Here is a 16,625-nt window from a genome sequence, read left to right as displayed (position 1 = left end):
AACAATCACAACATTTGCAACACACAACAAATTGTACCGCTACAAACGACTTATGTTTGGAATTAACGCAGCTGCCGAGGTTTTCCAGGAAACCATCCGTCAAGTACTCAACGGCATACCTCACGTCCTCAACATCAGTGATGATATACTTGTGTTTGGCAAGACAAAGGATGAGCATGATCAGGCTCTCCAGGCAACTCTCGAAAGGTTGACAGAGAACGGCCTCACAGTTAATCCAAAAAAATGTCTCTTCGCACAGAAAGAACTCTGTTTTTTCGGTCACATTTTCTCTGCTTCTGGAATCAGAACAGACCCCCAGAAAATCGCAGCACTAAAAAAAATGCCGGCCCCTGCCAACGCTCATGAAGTTCGAAGTCTGCTTGGTACAGTAAATTACAGCGGACGCTTCCTACCTAACCTTGCTGATATAACGTACCCTCTTCGGCTTCTCACAAAAAAGAACACCAAGTGGGTGTGGGGACCAGAAGAGCAAGGTGCTTTGGATACGCTGAAAGAAAAGCTGTCTGAGATCCCCAACCTTGTCTTTTTTGATGGTACAAAAGAAATAATTCTCACGGTCGACGCGTCGCCTGTTGGCCTTGGTGCCATACTAGCACAGAAGGAAGGCAACAACACCGAGATTGTCGCATATGCTAGTCGGGCTTTGACCCCCACTGAAGCACGGTACTCTCAGATTGAACGTGAGTTGCTTGCAGTTGTCTGGGGGACAGAGCACTTTCATCTGTATCTTAACGGTAACAACTTTCTCATTCGCACAGACCACAAACCCCTTGTCTCCATCCTCACCAACCCACGGGCGTGTCCGTCTGCACGAATTGAACGCCTCGTGTTGAGAATCCAACAATACAACTTCAGAGTGGAGCACACGTGTGGAATCAACAACCCCTCGGATTACCTGTCTCGCCATCCCATGCCGAGCTCCCCTGCTGACGCCCGCCTGGCTCATAGCACTAATGCATATGTCAACTTCATTGCCCACCACAACATTCCCAAAGCCATGACTCGTGCAGAAGTAGCTGCCGCCACTCTAAACGACCCTCATATGCAAAAGGTGATCGCTGCCCTCAGCAATCCTGCCAGGTGGAACGACCCAGCACTCAGAGAGTTTATATCCGTACAGCACGAGCTCTCTCTGACGGACAGCGGCCTACTACTGAAAGGCAATTGCCTCGTTCTACCGGCTGCTCTCCAGCAACAGGCGATATGTCTCGCTCACATTGGGCACCAGGGCATCTCCAAAACAAAAGCGCTCATGAAGCGAAAAGTATGGTTTCCCCACCTAGACAGCATGGTACAAACTACTCTTAAAAACTGTATGGCGTGTCAGGCAACCATCCAACATCAACACTCTGACCCCGTCGCGATTCCATCGAAGCCAAATCAACCTTGGGAGGCGCTCTCACTTGACTTCGCGGGGCCTTTCCCTAACGGCAAATACATAATGGTCCTAATGGATGATACGTCACGTTACCCTCTCGTGGCGGTATTATCATCGTTAGCGGCCCCAACTGTCATCACCAACCTTATGAAGATCTTCAGTACCTTCGGGATTCCTAAGGTCGTCAAAACGGATAACGGGCCTCCATTCCAAAGCCTTGACTTCAAAAACTTCGCTGACTCGCTAGGATTTCGCCATCAGCGCATCACGCCTTGCTGGCCGCAAGCGAACGGTGAGGTCGAACGATTCATGCGCACACTTAAACGGTTTCTACAGGCGACAACGTTGGAAAACTCTACGTGGACTTCCGAATTGAGCAAATTTCTAATGGCCTATAGGGCGACACCTCACTCAACGACAGGGAAAACGCCCTTCGAACTACTCTTTGGAAGACCTATGGGCTACCTCCTTCCCGATTCCGCAGACACTAACAACGTGCCACAGGAATGGCAACACAAGGATTACGAAAATCGAAAGAAGCACAAGATTTACGCAGATGAACACAGACATGCGAGAGCCCACAACTTCGAAGTCGGAGATCGGGTACTGTGTAGACAGCCTCCGTCGAACAAGCTCACTCCCCCTTATGACCCGCAGCCATATAAAGTGATCGAAATCAAAGGGACGCAGGTAACTGCTCAGAGAGATCAGAAAATTATCACAAGGAACTCAAGTTTCTTCAAACTTCTTCCCACGAGTGCGAAGCTCAGAGCACATAATGAATTGATCAATGCGGATGATGCTGAGGAAGAAAACGCCATGAACACGCGTCATACTCACCCTCACCAGGAAGCTCAACAACACATCGACGTGGGGGAGAGACGAGACTTGCAACCCAACGAAGCTCAAAGATCCAGTGAAGGACCACGTCCGACTCCGGAATTTGAACAACAGCTCGACGTGGAGGAGGACGAAAGAAACCAGCGATTCCTTGAAGCCCCTGGCCCTGATCTATCAGGAACAGCACGACCGGTCCGTACAAGGTACCCTCCGACAAGACTCAGGGACTACGTCTGCTCCTGAAAAGCGTTTCGCTCTGTTCATTTCTTTGCTCCTCGGGGGAAGTGATGTAGTGATGTAGATTTTATGTTTGCGCGTGATCACCGTATATAGCGGCGGCGACGAAGAAGAGGAAGGAGAATAAAGCCAGTGAATGGGAATGGCTGCCCGATTCTTATTCTGCCCGCCGCGGTAGCGCTCTGTTTGTTCAGCACACTTGGAACGCTACACTTGGGAAGGGTACCTGACTCCCACACCTCATTCAAGTACGTAGTAAGTTGAGTGGTGTCGGAATCAGAGAGGTTGTACAGGAGAGAGTAGCGAATCTTGTCAGGACCAGGGGATGTGTTGCGGCGAATGTCGGTGAGTGCAGCGCGAATCTCAATGTCCGTGATGGGCGCGTTAAGATAAGGAAGATTGTTGGGGGGACCCGTGTAGTCCGCGTAGCGTGGGGTGTCAGGAGGGGGAAGGTAACGCTGTCGTAGCTGTGTGAGGCATTCGGAGTCTGTTAGGTTAGTGGCCTGAAGAAGTTTGTAAATGCCCTTGGCCCTGTCCGATTTGGCTTGGCCTGGTTGTATTAGATGACGGAGTAGGGAACATGTTCGTGCAGTACCGAGCGTACCATTGAGCTTGTCGCACAGCGTATTCCAGTTTTGACCAGTGAGGTTGGCAGCATAGGTAGCAGCATCTACAGTGAGTTGTGCAATGCGTAGTTTGAGCTTCCGGTTGTGTCGTTGACGTCGCCACCGTTTGGTTAGACCGCGGCGCGCTTCCCATAGGTGAAGAAGGTGGGAGCCTATATCCGGCGCATCGGGAGTGGTGGTAAGGGTGCGCGTGTGTCGGTCTAGCCGGGTTTGCAGTGTCTGCACCCAATCAGTGAGTGTGTCGGGCAAGGTAGAAGAGGAAGATGCGCGGAAGGCAGGCCGGTCCGTGATGCGGATTTTGCGTGCCTCACCCGCGAAGTCTTTGGTGTTGATATGGGTGACAAGAATGGAATGGTCACTGCCGAGCTGCTCCTCAAGGTTGTGCCAGGTGCAGGGTTTTGTGCCTCGGTACAGGGTGAGGTCAGGACACGTGTCCCGTGCAACGCTGGTGCCAAGACGTGTAGGTGTCGATGGATCAGTAAGTAGAGTGAGATTGTGCTGTTGGATCAAAGTGTGTAGCTTGCGCCCCTTAGGTGTGTCGCGAGGGTAGCCCCAAGTGGGATGAGGAGCGTTGAGGTCGCCTGCAATGAATGTTGCGCAATCCTTGCGCCGTGCAGCTTCAAACAGCGTATCAAACCGTGCGTAGCGGTCTTGGGGGCGGCTATAGACATTGAGTAGGCGGAGAGGTTGGGTGTTACGCTTGCGTGAGGAGGCGGGAAGGAGTTCAAGTAGGACATGTGGAACGGCCTGGTTGTCTAAAGTAAAGTCTACCGCGGAGTAAACACGTTTGACTAGGGTGGCCACAAGGTGGTCCTGTTTGGGATCGTTATGTGCCACATGTGTCACATATCCAGGAAGATTAGGAAGGGTGCGAGGTTCTTGTAGAAAGATGATGTCGGGTGGGGGAGCGTGCGATTGAAGATACTGTATGAGGCTGCCGCGCTTTTTACGGAGGCTACGGCAATTCCACTGCCACACAGTGAGTTCTGAAGAGAAATGTGGCGCGGCAGTTGCCATTTACAATGATCTAATAAGGGGAAGGGCCATTTGAAGAATTGTGAGTATGCTGCGGGCCCATTCTGCGTCAATAGATTCTAAAAGCTTGCAAATTATGTTTGCTGCTGTTTGAAGCTTCGGAATCCACCCCTTGCTTGGAGCTGTGTCCGTTGAAACGGACGGAGTCTTACGCTTCGGTGTTCTTCGCTTTCTTGGATCGGCGGGTGTGTTTCCTGACGTTGTCGGATTTTCGAGTTGGATTAGGTCAGGTGAAATAGGCCCTTCCTTAGTCGGAGGTGCCTCTATGTTGTTACTTTTTAGAACCTTAGTTAGTGCAGCGTATGTAGGCCTCTCTGGCACCTGGTTCTCAGTTATGGTAGCCAAAGTGTCCTGCGCAGTTGAAGAAGGCCCTGCGCTTTTTCTAGGCAGTTCCGGCCATCCGGATTCATGAAGTGCAGTTCTGGCAGTGCGGAAATCGACTCCATGTTGTCTGGAGTAACTTTTTGCCTTGTTTCCTGCCGCCATTTTGAACAGGATGGTGATGTAGCCGAGTGTGCGTCGCCGCAGTTGATGCACTTTTCTTGAGCAGAGCAGGAGTCTCTGTCCTCATGCGTGCCGCTGCACCGTTTGCACACCGGGCTGCGCTTGCAGGTTGCCTCTCGATGTCCATAGCGGCAACACTTGCGGCATTGAAATGGATTTTCTTGGAATTGTGAAACTGCATGCCGGACATGACCGAGGTAAACGTAGCTTGGCAACGTCGATCCACAGAAGGAGATCTTGATCGCTGAACTTTTGCCTAGTCGTCGAAGACGAGCAACTCTGTTTTCAGGGGACCTTAGGTTGCTGGCGATTTCTTCGTCAGTCAGCGTGGTGTCTACGTCCCTAATTACACCTGTGGCACAATGTCTGGGGAGAGGCTCATACGCTCTGACTTTGATTCCACAGAGCATCGTGCATCGTAGCAGCCCACGGGTCGTCTGTCCGTTCCTTACGTCAACGGCAATGAGATTCAGGCGGTTGTTGAACCTGATTTCCGAGATACATTCGGGGAACATCTTCTCTAGAGCGAGGGACAGTTTTAGGCTACTAAGTGACGTAATCACGTGGCCCTCCTCTAATGGCGTGAATACGACAGTAAGCCCTTCAGGCACTACTGCAGCACTGCAGACTGTCTCAGCACTTAGGCTCGAATTAAGGCTAGTCTTTTTTCGCTTTTTTTCTTGTCTTGGCATCTTTCCATTCTGGTTCGTCAAAATCAGAAAGGTCTATGTCACTGGTTGGTACAATGACTCGACGCGAAGAGGTTGTGGCACATTGCTGACCTGGAGTAATGTCCTCAGCGGTATTCATTGGCGAGTCCTTGTATTCTGATTCAGCGGTTGAGCTGCCACAGATGGAGGAAGACAGACTATGCTGATCGGTGGAGACGTGATGACTCGAGTGTTGAGAGGGTGGCCCGGAAGACATAGCCAGGTCGATTACCATGCACCGGGAAAAGGCCCGGTGCGGGAGACCACACCGTGGACAGGAGCAGTCAACTTACGAAGGTTATCTGGAGTTCCAACTATTCAGACCGACTGATAAGAGTAAAAATGTTAAGTCAAGGGAGCGATCTTGAAAAACGAAACCGTCTTCGAAACACTTCTTCCTTCATCATAACTGTAGTAATAATCCTAAATAAAAGTAGCGATCATAGAGTACACGAATACATTTTTTTAACACGCTTCATGATTCACAAATTTGTAACTCCAATACAATTCCACACCACCGAGGTGTATTCAATACGACTAGGCATGAGCGAGCAAAACAAACGTAAAAAGAAAAGTGAATTCGGAAAATTGCGTGTTTCATTCGCAATGGCTCCCAAGGCTTCAAAAGATGCATTCGTTATAGCAATGACATGGTGATGGAAATTAAATGCAGGATCCATATACACTCCCGGTAGATCTTGAATCAGAAACACGAGCAATTGCGTTGTCGTCTAACGTATAAGAAAAGGTCACAGTATCACGCTTTCTCAGAAACGACATAATTTTTTGTCTTCGTCTCATTCAAAACAAGGCCATTCAAAGAACACCACGCCGAAATTGAATTTACATCACGTTGTAGACGCTCACACTTTTACCGTATTAACCACACTAAACAACTTAATGTCGTCAGCAAATAACAGTAATTGCGCGTGTTTAATGGTGGAAGATATATCATTTACGAAAATTAAAAACAACAAAGGACCAAGATTACTGCCTCGTCGAACACCCGAAGTAGATTAAAAAAAAGGAACAGATAAGCAGCGCGACACTCGCACAAAATTTACCTGATGGGATAAAAAAACTTTCAGAAAGCCGATAGTACTTAAAACACAGACCGTAGTTGCGGAGCTTTCTCAGAAGCAGCTGACGATTTACTTTATCGGATGCTTCAGTCATATAGAAATACGCGACATCTGCTTGGCTTTGGCTATGTACAAATGTTACGACATAATTCAAGAAGGAGCGCAGATTGGTCTCCGGAGATCGGCCTTTCATAAGACCGTGCTGTTCTGGAATAACCTTCTGACAAAAATATGTATAAAGGCGAGTATACAAAACAATTTCGAAAACTTTTGAGAAACTACAAAGTAAAAATACAGGCCGATAATTATCAAACGTCGAACGGTCGCCCGATTTATGCAACGGAACTACGACAGATCATTTTCAATCGGCAGGGAAAATTCCAAACTCAATTGACAAATTAAAGATGTGAAGCAACACTGGGCAAAGTAGCTGAGCACAACCCTTCACTATAAAATTTGGAATTCCATCCGTTCCTGCAGACAACTTCGGTATCATTTTCTTAATGGCCTCCGATTCTTCACTTTCATTGATTGAAACGAGAGACAAAAAATATGTGCAGCTTGTATCCCAGTATGACAATTGGAAATCGTTATTGAAACAAGAGCTTACATGCTTGGCAAAAGATTCGATACATCAACCGGATCCGAACAAATATCCTCGTCATCTTCCAGTGTGATAGTGGCAATATTATCTTTCGTGCTGTCCTTGACATATTTCCATAGGCACTCCGGCCGTGTGCTCGATGACTGCTCGGTAATGTTATCGCGCTCTCGCTTATCTTGCTCAAAAAATCTTTTCGCCAATGCTCGACACTGACTATATTTTTATACCAATCTGATAATCCGGTTTTCCGATAAAGACGATGATATTGACAACGAAAAACATCGAATCAGTGTGAAAAAATAAACACCGGAAAAGCACACCCAAATTCGGTGGAAAATAAACCCCGACAACACGAAACCCTAGTTTGAAATTATAATTTAGATTCCCTGTTTTTGGTGGTTACTCTTTTTCAATTTCAAAAATTACTTTTTTTTTCTTTTTGGGGGCGAGGCGGGGGGAGGGGTTACATATTGAGTGTTTTTTTGTTTGTTTGTTTGTTTGTTTGTTTGTTTTTTGCGCGAATTAATTAAGTTATAACCAACTTATACAAAAAAAATCGAATCTGTGGAAAAAATTCACCCCAAAAACACTCTGAACTCGAAAAAAAAAGTAAACACCGAAAACGCGGAACTTTATTTATAACTTATAAGCTACCTTACCTCATAGATGGCGCGAATATTTTATCTCGAAAATACTGTAAAACCTCCAGTCTAGTCGCACGCAGGTCAAGAGAGTTCCAGTGCTACCTGACAGATGGCGTCAGTGTGCTAGTGTGCTCTCTCGTCGTGACCCATCACAAGTGATTGCAACGCACCCGGTCAGATCTCAAACCCAAATCTGTGAACCGGCCTGCAATGCGTAAAACGTCCAAGCTTTCTCGGACGAACTTGAAGCAGAAAGAGCTAGCGTCCCACAACAAAAATGTCATCAAACACACGCGAGCGGTGTGCGTGCCTTTTGCCCAGCGTATAGTTTTTTGTTTTGTTTTTTGTCAATGTACCTCCATAGTCAGTTTTGTGTGACTCCTTAAGAATACACGCACTTGTAAGGGGCGTGTCAGAGTGGACGGACAGCCGACTGCGAAACGATACGGTACGAAACAACGGCTTCTTTTCTTTTTCTTCTTTTTTATTCCAAAGAGAAGGGGAGTGGCTTGTGACGAGGGCAGTCTTTCATGTTCGTCTCTTTCGGGTGGGGTGCTTCGCATTGTCCTGAAACTGGAATTCTCCGTTACGCCCGTGTCGCATACAAAACACTCGTAAACATGATTTACCCCCCGTCGCTCGATCTCTTTTACGTACGATCTGTTTTGTTTTTTCCACTCTCTACGGAACTGGCAGCTCAAAACGGGCGAGTCAACGCGTAAAGCCGGGGACACACGGCTTCTCCCATCATACAAAAGACAATCTGCAAACAGATTCAAACGCAAGTCCCCACGAGATCCGTGCTTCGAATGCCCCATGGCAGCGAGTTCGAGGAGAAACTTGGCACACGGCATTCGAACTACGAATATCGCGGTGAATGATGTTTTCGGGCTGTCTTTTGTATGATGTATAAGCAGTGTGATCCCGGCTTCATAGTCCCACCGCGTTATTCATTCATTCATTTGTTTGTTTATTTTACGCGTTCACGAACAGCAGATGTCTTGGCAATGATGCATAACTGGGAAATTATGATCTAGTGAGGGAACACCTAATTGCTACAAAATTTGATCCAAGAACAGATTCCGCTGCTCAGAGGGTGTTATGCAACTGTTGTATGCGGGCCATGGAGCTAATTTAGATGATTTGCTTAACAAAGAAAATAAGAGAAACTCACAAAACTCGTCTCGGAACGTGAACATGATTAGGTGATGTGAGATTATAGAAGTTAATTAATCCACAAAGGTGTTTATACAAAAAATAAAAAAAAACATCAATTCTCGCTCACGTCGTCTTAAATTTAAAGTTGCGCGATTGCATCGTTTTAAAAGCATCATATGTTCATAGTAAACAGTACAACAAATATAACGATCATTAAAAAAAAATTAAAGAAAATCTTCTTGACACTTTTCATCATCACTCAACCCGTACGCCCAATCCATTTCCACATAACATAGACAATTTTTAAGATATAAAACGCCGGACAGATGCATGACAAATCGTCAGACGTGTGGTATACGACTCATCGGAAGCAGTGTTGCGGAGGTGCCACTCCGGAGTCGGAATGATTCCGGAATCATTCCGCATTTTCGCGACCCCGGAATGGAATGGGAATGGAATGCGCCAGATTCTTTATATATATATATATATATATATATATATATATATATATATATATATATATATATATATATATATATATATATATATATATATATATATATATATATTACGTTCAGCTATACCGAGCCACTCAGAAAGTCGGTTGTTCAGAAATAAAATGAGCGGGAAACAGCGAACCCGCGTAAGGCCCTAACAGACTTATATGAAAAAAAAAAAAAAAAATGCAATACAAAAGACAAGCGTCAAAGCAGAAGGGAGGGGGGGGGGGGGGGGCGGTGGCGCCTTTCAGCAGTGAAGTTCAACACGTATCCGAATGCGCCTGCGCCTGTAATATTGCACGGCTCAAGGGTACGTCATCAGTCGACGTGAACGTGACCCGCTGCTCTGGTGATCCGATACCCAGGAAGGAGGCCAGACGTGGCCTCGCGGTGCGGACCCAGACTTTGCACACCTGCGACTAGTCTCGAGCTCGCTGTTTCTCGGAGAGCTCGCACCTGTGCCGGCCATCTCAGGTCGCAATCCGCGAGGTCTTCTTTTTGAATGATGCTAGGCGAAACTTGAAGACTGCCATTCATGCGTTGGAGGCGGACAGTCGGCAGGAAGGACCGTCACAACAGGGATGCCACCGTATCGAGTTTTCAACCGTAACAGAAGATAAGACATGTGCTTCAGGATGCTACAGGTGGTCCACTTTTCTCGAAAATTCCAAATGCAACTACCTGCATGGTCTTCAACGAGGTCACCTACAACGAAAGTACGTATTGTCCTTTCATACAGCAGCGTGGGTAAAGTTTCATGTTCAAGGCAACACCTACAGATTCAAGAATACTAGTTCATCCCACCGTCACGTCATGTGATCAGTGCTGACAGGGAATGCCCTTATTGGACAGGGAAGTGGTGATGTTTTGATGGAATTTATTTAGAGGTCGAAGTCTTTTCGCATCACCGGTCAGTCAGACAGGATGCCAGGGAAGGGACCGCGGTCAATCCTTGACGGAACGTTTTTTTAAACCTATTGAGGACTCTTCGTCTGGAACCACTACCTTCAAGGCGAAGTGCCAAGCCTGCAGGAAAGTAATTTCCGCAGGACCCCCCCCCCCCCCCCTTCAAAAAAAAAAAAAAAAAAAAACTTTAATTTTAATTTTAAAGCTTCATCTCGGTTGGCGTCTCAAAGAAATTTGAAAAGTGTATTGCATATCAGTATTTATATTTCTGCCCTCCTTAAAATGTATTCTTGAATTTGTATTTCCAAAGACTTTTTGCCTCTCTTTAAAATGTATTTCCGATACGTATCGCGATACATTTTTACAGATACATTTGAGACTTGAGTATCAGTATCTTACCAGCTATTTTCATCTATCCCAGTATTTGTATTTCCAAATACATTTTTGAATATTTCTGCCCAACCCTGCAACCTAAATGCAGCTGTCAAGTGACAGTTTTAACGTTTAGGAATTAGAGGAATAGAATGAAACGATTCAGCCATTTCAGGAGTGGGAATGGGCCCAGTGTCTCCATTCCTAGGAGTTGAATAAAATTATCGAAAACTCTAATTCGCCGGAATGGAATTGGAATGGAATGGAGGTGCCCATTGCGCAACACTGATCGGAAGAATGGCCGCATACGACAGAATGCAATGTGATATCGGATTCAGCCATCACTTCTGAGACTACCGGTACTTGAAGATATAGCTTGCAGTGACGTCACTTGGTCAGACATATCGGGGAAAAGGCCGCATGAGAGGGTAGCTTCCGCTGCGTTAATGAGACGCTTCTTGCCACCTGAAAGAAGACGCGCAAACTGACGTCACGTGTAAGCCGTGTATAAACACGCACATGGTAGGAGGGGATGCATACATACTTTGCACACCGGGACTTAAGGAGGTCATGATTTGGCCGTCTTTCCGCTGCGTTGTACGGCGATGGACAAATGTTCATCAAAGTCCCATAACTAAAACTTTTTTTTTAAGCACTGACGACAATGATGACAAGATCCACGCCATGAGAAACAAATATTTGACAATATACACCATACCTATGTTAACGAATCTATACCCAAGCGTGCGATCTCCACGGCACAGCACGCGGATATTCATCGCTTCGGAAAGCGAGTAAAAGCACGCGCTATATACGCACGAATGCTGAAAACGTCACCTGCCAGAAGTTTCTTAATGGAATGGTCTAAAGCGCGAAACACGTGTACGACGAAACCGTCCGATCCGACGTCCGCGATCAGGCAATACGACGGTCGGAGGCGAAGGTTTTCAACGCTCTCCCAAGCTCTCCAATGCTACGAAAACCCTCGCCCCCGAAGGTCATTCCGGCAGTTCGCACGTCGGATCGGACGGTTTCGTCGTACATGTGTTTCGCCCTTAAAGTCTGTATAGTTCGTGTCACAGATTGTACGCAAAACTGTGAAAGCTGCTGCCGCGAGCGTGCGACTTGAGTTAGCATTTCGTCTGCACGCGCACTCTTGCAAGTAAAACGTGAAATAAAGATAAAAAAAAAAATAATAATAATTATGTATTCGAATTTTAGTTCCGCAAGGGCCTTATGTAGTCAAGGAGCGCCAATGACATGATACACAGTCATGTCCCGTTTATATGAACCCCGCTTATATGGATACCCCCTATATGGACCCCATTTTCGGGGACAAACTGGGGAAATACATCCCTTTTTTGTCTCGCCATTATGAACAACTCACATTTATGGACGATGTTTCCATAGTTCGGGAGAAGCGTGTTTCGGCGTCTCGCCGCAGCAGGGTGCCCGACACGTGGCTCTCCTCTCATCCGTTGTTTGCCGCCCTACATTTTCAACTTCGGCGGCCGCTTCTCGTGGCGATCTGCCAGGCTTTGAGAGGAGCCTACGAAGTATAGATGAAGCCACGCGCTCGCGCCACTAGCTTTGACAGCGTTGTATATTAGGTATGAAACGGAGCGTAGTGAATTTCTGGGTCGCGTGTCGCGACCAGTGCTTCTAACAATACCGTCAACGAAAAAAGAAAAACAAAATAACGTTTCCCACATTAGCAATATTCGCAGTCAGCTTGATCAGGAATCCGCCTAATTCATTTAGCGAGTCGCGTCGAACGCAGGATATTGGACAAAAGGACAAGAGGGACAAAAAGGTTTAAAAGTTTATTTTAGAAAGACTGTATCTAAGAGAGGGATCAACGCAAGCCCTATAGAGCGCGTTTGCCATTTAATGATGGACACCTCCTGTGGATGTATTTACCGTAAAGCGCGCGAGCGCCGGATTTTTGTGTGGCGAGGAGAAAAGCAGGCGGGAAGGCAGAGACGCTCGCAGACGAACAAAGCTTTCGACACCTCCTGGCAGCTCGCGTATTGCAAACGCGGCCCAAGAACCGCGTGATCCCGAGCGTGCTGCTGGAAGCACTCGGAAGTCTAGGCACACTACTTCATTGTCTGTCTTGTTCATACACACTGTGTGTAACGCGGCGACAAATGCCGGCGCGAAATCGCATCTCGCGCCGGCATTTGTATCGTTATTATCTGGCATTTTCGTCGCATGAGAGCCTTCTGGAAATGAAATGCTACACACGCGTTTGTCCTCGTCTTTAAAACAAAGCATCGGGTCTGTGTGAGAAAATGAATCCCTACTTTCAAGCCCGCATAGGTAAACCACGCTTCGCAGGAGCTCCGTGCTAGTGCGACGCTATCTGTGATGATAGAATGGGAAGGTTTTGAGAGCCTGCCGTTACCTCAATCAAAAATAAAAAAAAAAAAAAAAATAAAACTATCGACGAGCCGACGTTCACCTAAGCATACGCCTAATTTTCGTCAAGCCAAGAAATGACATTGTCGGTGCCAGTTGCACATTTATTTGAATAACAAAAAGTTGACAGAAAAAAAAATACCATTCTTTCTTTTTTGCTCGCAAGATGTTTCTTTTTTAATTATATTACAATGCAATGCAGGGATTTGAACCGAACCCGAACCGTGAACCGAAAACCGGAAAAAAACTGTTATTTTCGCGCGAACCGGAATTGACCCGGAACGAAATAATTTTTCTCGCTCCGGAGCGGAACCGATATGTTTTCCATGCGGTTTTCGGTTCATACGCGAAGTCAGGTTGCGTGAAAAGTGTGTGGCAAAAAACACAGTAACCTGAAAAGTAAACTAAAAAATGAAAGAAAAAATATATTTTTGCGCAAACCGGGGTTGAACCGGACCAAAATAAATCTTTTTCGTTCCTGGGCAAAACTGATCAATAGACCGATCTCACCAGCCAGTTTGACTAGAGTGTACTAGAATACTTGGGTAGTGTTGGGACCGGAGGGGCTGGCCTGAAGCGCGTGGTATTGATCGCGACAGGTATCGACACCGGCACGTTATCCAGAAGGTGTGCGCATGCGCGGCTGCACGCGCGAAAATATGAATCTTGGGTGCCGCTTTGTGGAGTGCACATAGGATTTCTGATACAGCTACGACCTGCCAGCGGTCGTACCGCGGCATCAATTACGCTGCGGCACGATCGCTAGCAACATGATGCTTCAATGTATTGGACGGCACAACCTACATTCCCCTTCCTCTACATAAAAACAATTGCGACTTTAAAGAAGCGGATTGCAAGTTGTTTCAGCGTAGAATTAGCTGCAACCTTCGGTCTGTCGGATAGTGAGCATTTTCAATGAAATGCCCATTTCCTTGGTCGCAAAGGCCAAACATTAGATATTTGAAAGGGATATCTAAAACTCGGAAGCAGTTTTTTTTTTTTTTTCCTATCTTATTTTATAATGGAACGAAACGGCACATACTAAAGTCCAAAGTTGTTTTAGTATGTTTTTAATATCCCAGATTAACTTCTCTGTTTTCTTTTCTGTCCATCTGCTTTTTCTCGGCCTTAATCAGCTCGCTTCACTGGTCACTCATTCTGGTGTTCATTTATGCGACGAACCACCTAAGCGACGGTCGCAAACGGGTGAGAATCTTTTATTTCTTCATGGCTGCCAGGACCATCCGAGGACCACCCGACGTTCGCTTGTAAGAAATGGCTTATAAGCCGTGCCAATTTTTATCACGCGTTTTAACATTGAACTTAAGTCCAAAAACTGAGACAACGTGGGCTGAACAAGTAATGCTTTATAAAATTCAAAGAAAACAAGCAACTATTTCACATCATTTTGAGCAGAATACATGAGCACACGTAGATCAGGCAAGGAAAAAGTTGTAATAGTTTACAGCACGGCATTGAAATAATGGTTACAATGTGCAGCGCATCCATGGTTACAATATGCGGCGCATTATCCTCTTGAGGGTAAACCATCTGAAACCTACACGCTCATAACAATATATTTGAACTAACAGCTGCTTTCTGAAAACCAGGTAAGTCTCGCTTGAGCTGGGCATTCGAAGAGAAATACCCATGGTTCCACAGGGGGCGTATCTGGTTCACGCAGACATACAAGATGTTTTTGTTTTATTATTTACAGAACTTTACATATTTTACAAAAAAAAAAAAAAAGGATATGGCAGATAGGTGGATGCCGTCTTTCGTTATGTCTGTAGGGCTCGGTGGACGATAAATGGGTGAATAACCGTTGCAATGTTTAATAATTAACCAAAATCTGTTATTTAACTTGTTTATTAACGGCTTAATTGGCCATGGTGCAATTGCAGTTTCAAAAGGAGCTATTATTAAAGGCAAACACAATTTCGACAATTCGCGAAAAGGCAACGAGGTTCGCGAAATTTATCGTAAAAGTTTGCCTTTCTTCGCTTGATTCAGAAACTGCGTTATGAAAATAATACGTAGAATAGTGGACTTAGTCGTCTTGACGTGTGTCGCCGGCAAGTCCACCGAAGACACGCTGTCGAGTTAGTGACGAGGGGACAGAAACAAATGTGTCATTCTTCTACGCGTCAATATCAGCACAACCGCATTCGCGCTTTCAGCGCGCGGTTTTTTAATTAAGCATAAAAAGCAAAATTTTAGCGATGAATATCTCAGGACAGAACGAGCGGGCTGATAGAGATAATTAAGCTTCAGGAAAAAAAACGAGAAGGGACGGACAAACACAACAAAAACGAGCGCCTTGTTGCTTTCGCTCAAAGCTCGTTGTTTGATTGCGAACTTTCTAAATTGGGTTGGCCTTTAATAATGGCTCCCTTCAAAGCTGCAATTGAAACATGGCCCATTAAACCGTTCATTAACCCCTTGCCTACCGAAAAAATTTAAAAAAAAAAAAGATTTTAAAATATTGATTTTTTTTTTTTTTTATTCTTGTGTTGTACCGCAGGAAAGGCTACAAGCGCGAGCTCCTTGCTCTGGGGCACATCTCGGCGGCACAAGCTCACGTGAACCAAGGGCAGCTGCCAACGCTATGAGCTCGCGCTTCTAGCCTTCGCTGCTGTACAACATAAGGTGAAACGGAGTGTATAAAATCGGGGTACCGACACGTGAACCGTTGAAAGTAAAAAAAAAGAAAAAAACGAGCTGCTCGAATTTTTTTTTTTTTTTCGGATAATTCACGGGGTTTGGTGGCCGAGTGGTCTAGCGCACACCAGCTCGGAGCACGTGGAGCGAAATCTCGTGCTGCAGAGCCCAGGGATCCTGGGTTCGAGCCCCACCCCTGCCCGTTTCAATCTGGATGAGCATCGTACCGGGTGCGGTCGCGTATCACTACTGCGTGATGCACGTTAAAGACCCCAGGCTAGCGGCTGTACCGCACTGGCTAAATTTCTCATCTACAGCTGGGAGACTCGTCGCCCCTTTGAGGCAGACCTAGTTCTAGGCTGTATAAACATACACACAACCTTTTTTTTTTTTTTTTCGGATAACTTAACTACAGCGCCGCCTCGAACTGTCAATACACGCGCCCTTACGAGCTCCCGTTGCCAAGCCGCTCCGGTCCCAACACTACCCAAGTATTCTAGTACACTGTAGCTTGACTACGCCACCGCTGTCGCAATGCATCGAGGGATCTTTAGTCTTTTTGCGCGTGCGACGACCTGGCTGGAGCTCTGCGCGTGCAGGGCACGAAAAGTCTCGGGCATTGCCGATTGCCTCCTGTGAATTAAAGTTATGGCTACCTCGCGCATGCGTCGAATGCTTGGTGAGATCGGTCTATTAATTCTTTTTGCAGTGTTTCGTTCATGTGCAAAATTAAAAAGCGCAAAAAAAAAATGGCAGCGGAAAGCTTTGTAACGTTCCATTATCAGGTTTTTACATAACGGTCGTCTTCATAATTTGTAAAGTTCGTCTTGAGAACTCAAACGAAATGAGCACAGTAACTATAAATTCTCCGGGATTTCTGGTCTTATGTATTTCTTTAACAAACGCCCACATTCGTCCCAACCTTT

This window comes from Ixodes scapularis, unplaced genomic scaffold (assembly GCF_016920785.2).
Source record: "Ixodes scapularis isolate PalLabHiFi unplaced genomic scaffold, ASM1692078v2 PGA_scaffold10__122_contigs__length_95168666, whole genome shotgun sequence".
Classification (NCBI taxonomy): domain Eukaryota; kingdom Metazoa; phylum Arthropoda; class Arachnida; order Ixodida; family Ixodidae; genus Ixodes; species Ixodes scapularis.
The sequence above is the reverse complement of the archived record's forward strand: the minus strand, read 5'-3'. Positions refer to the sequence as shown.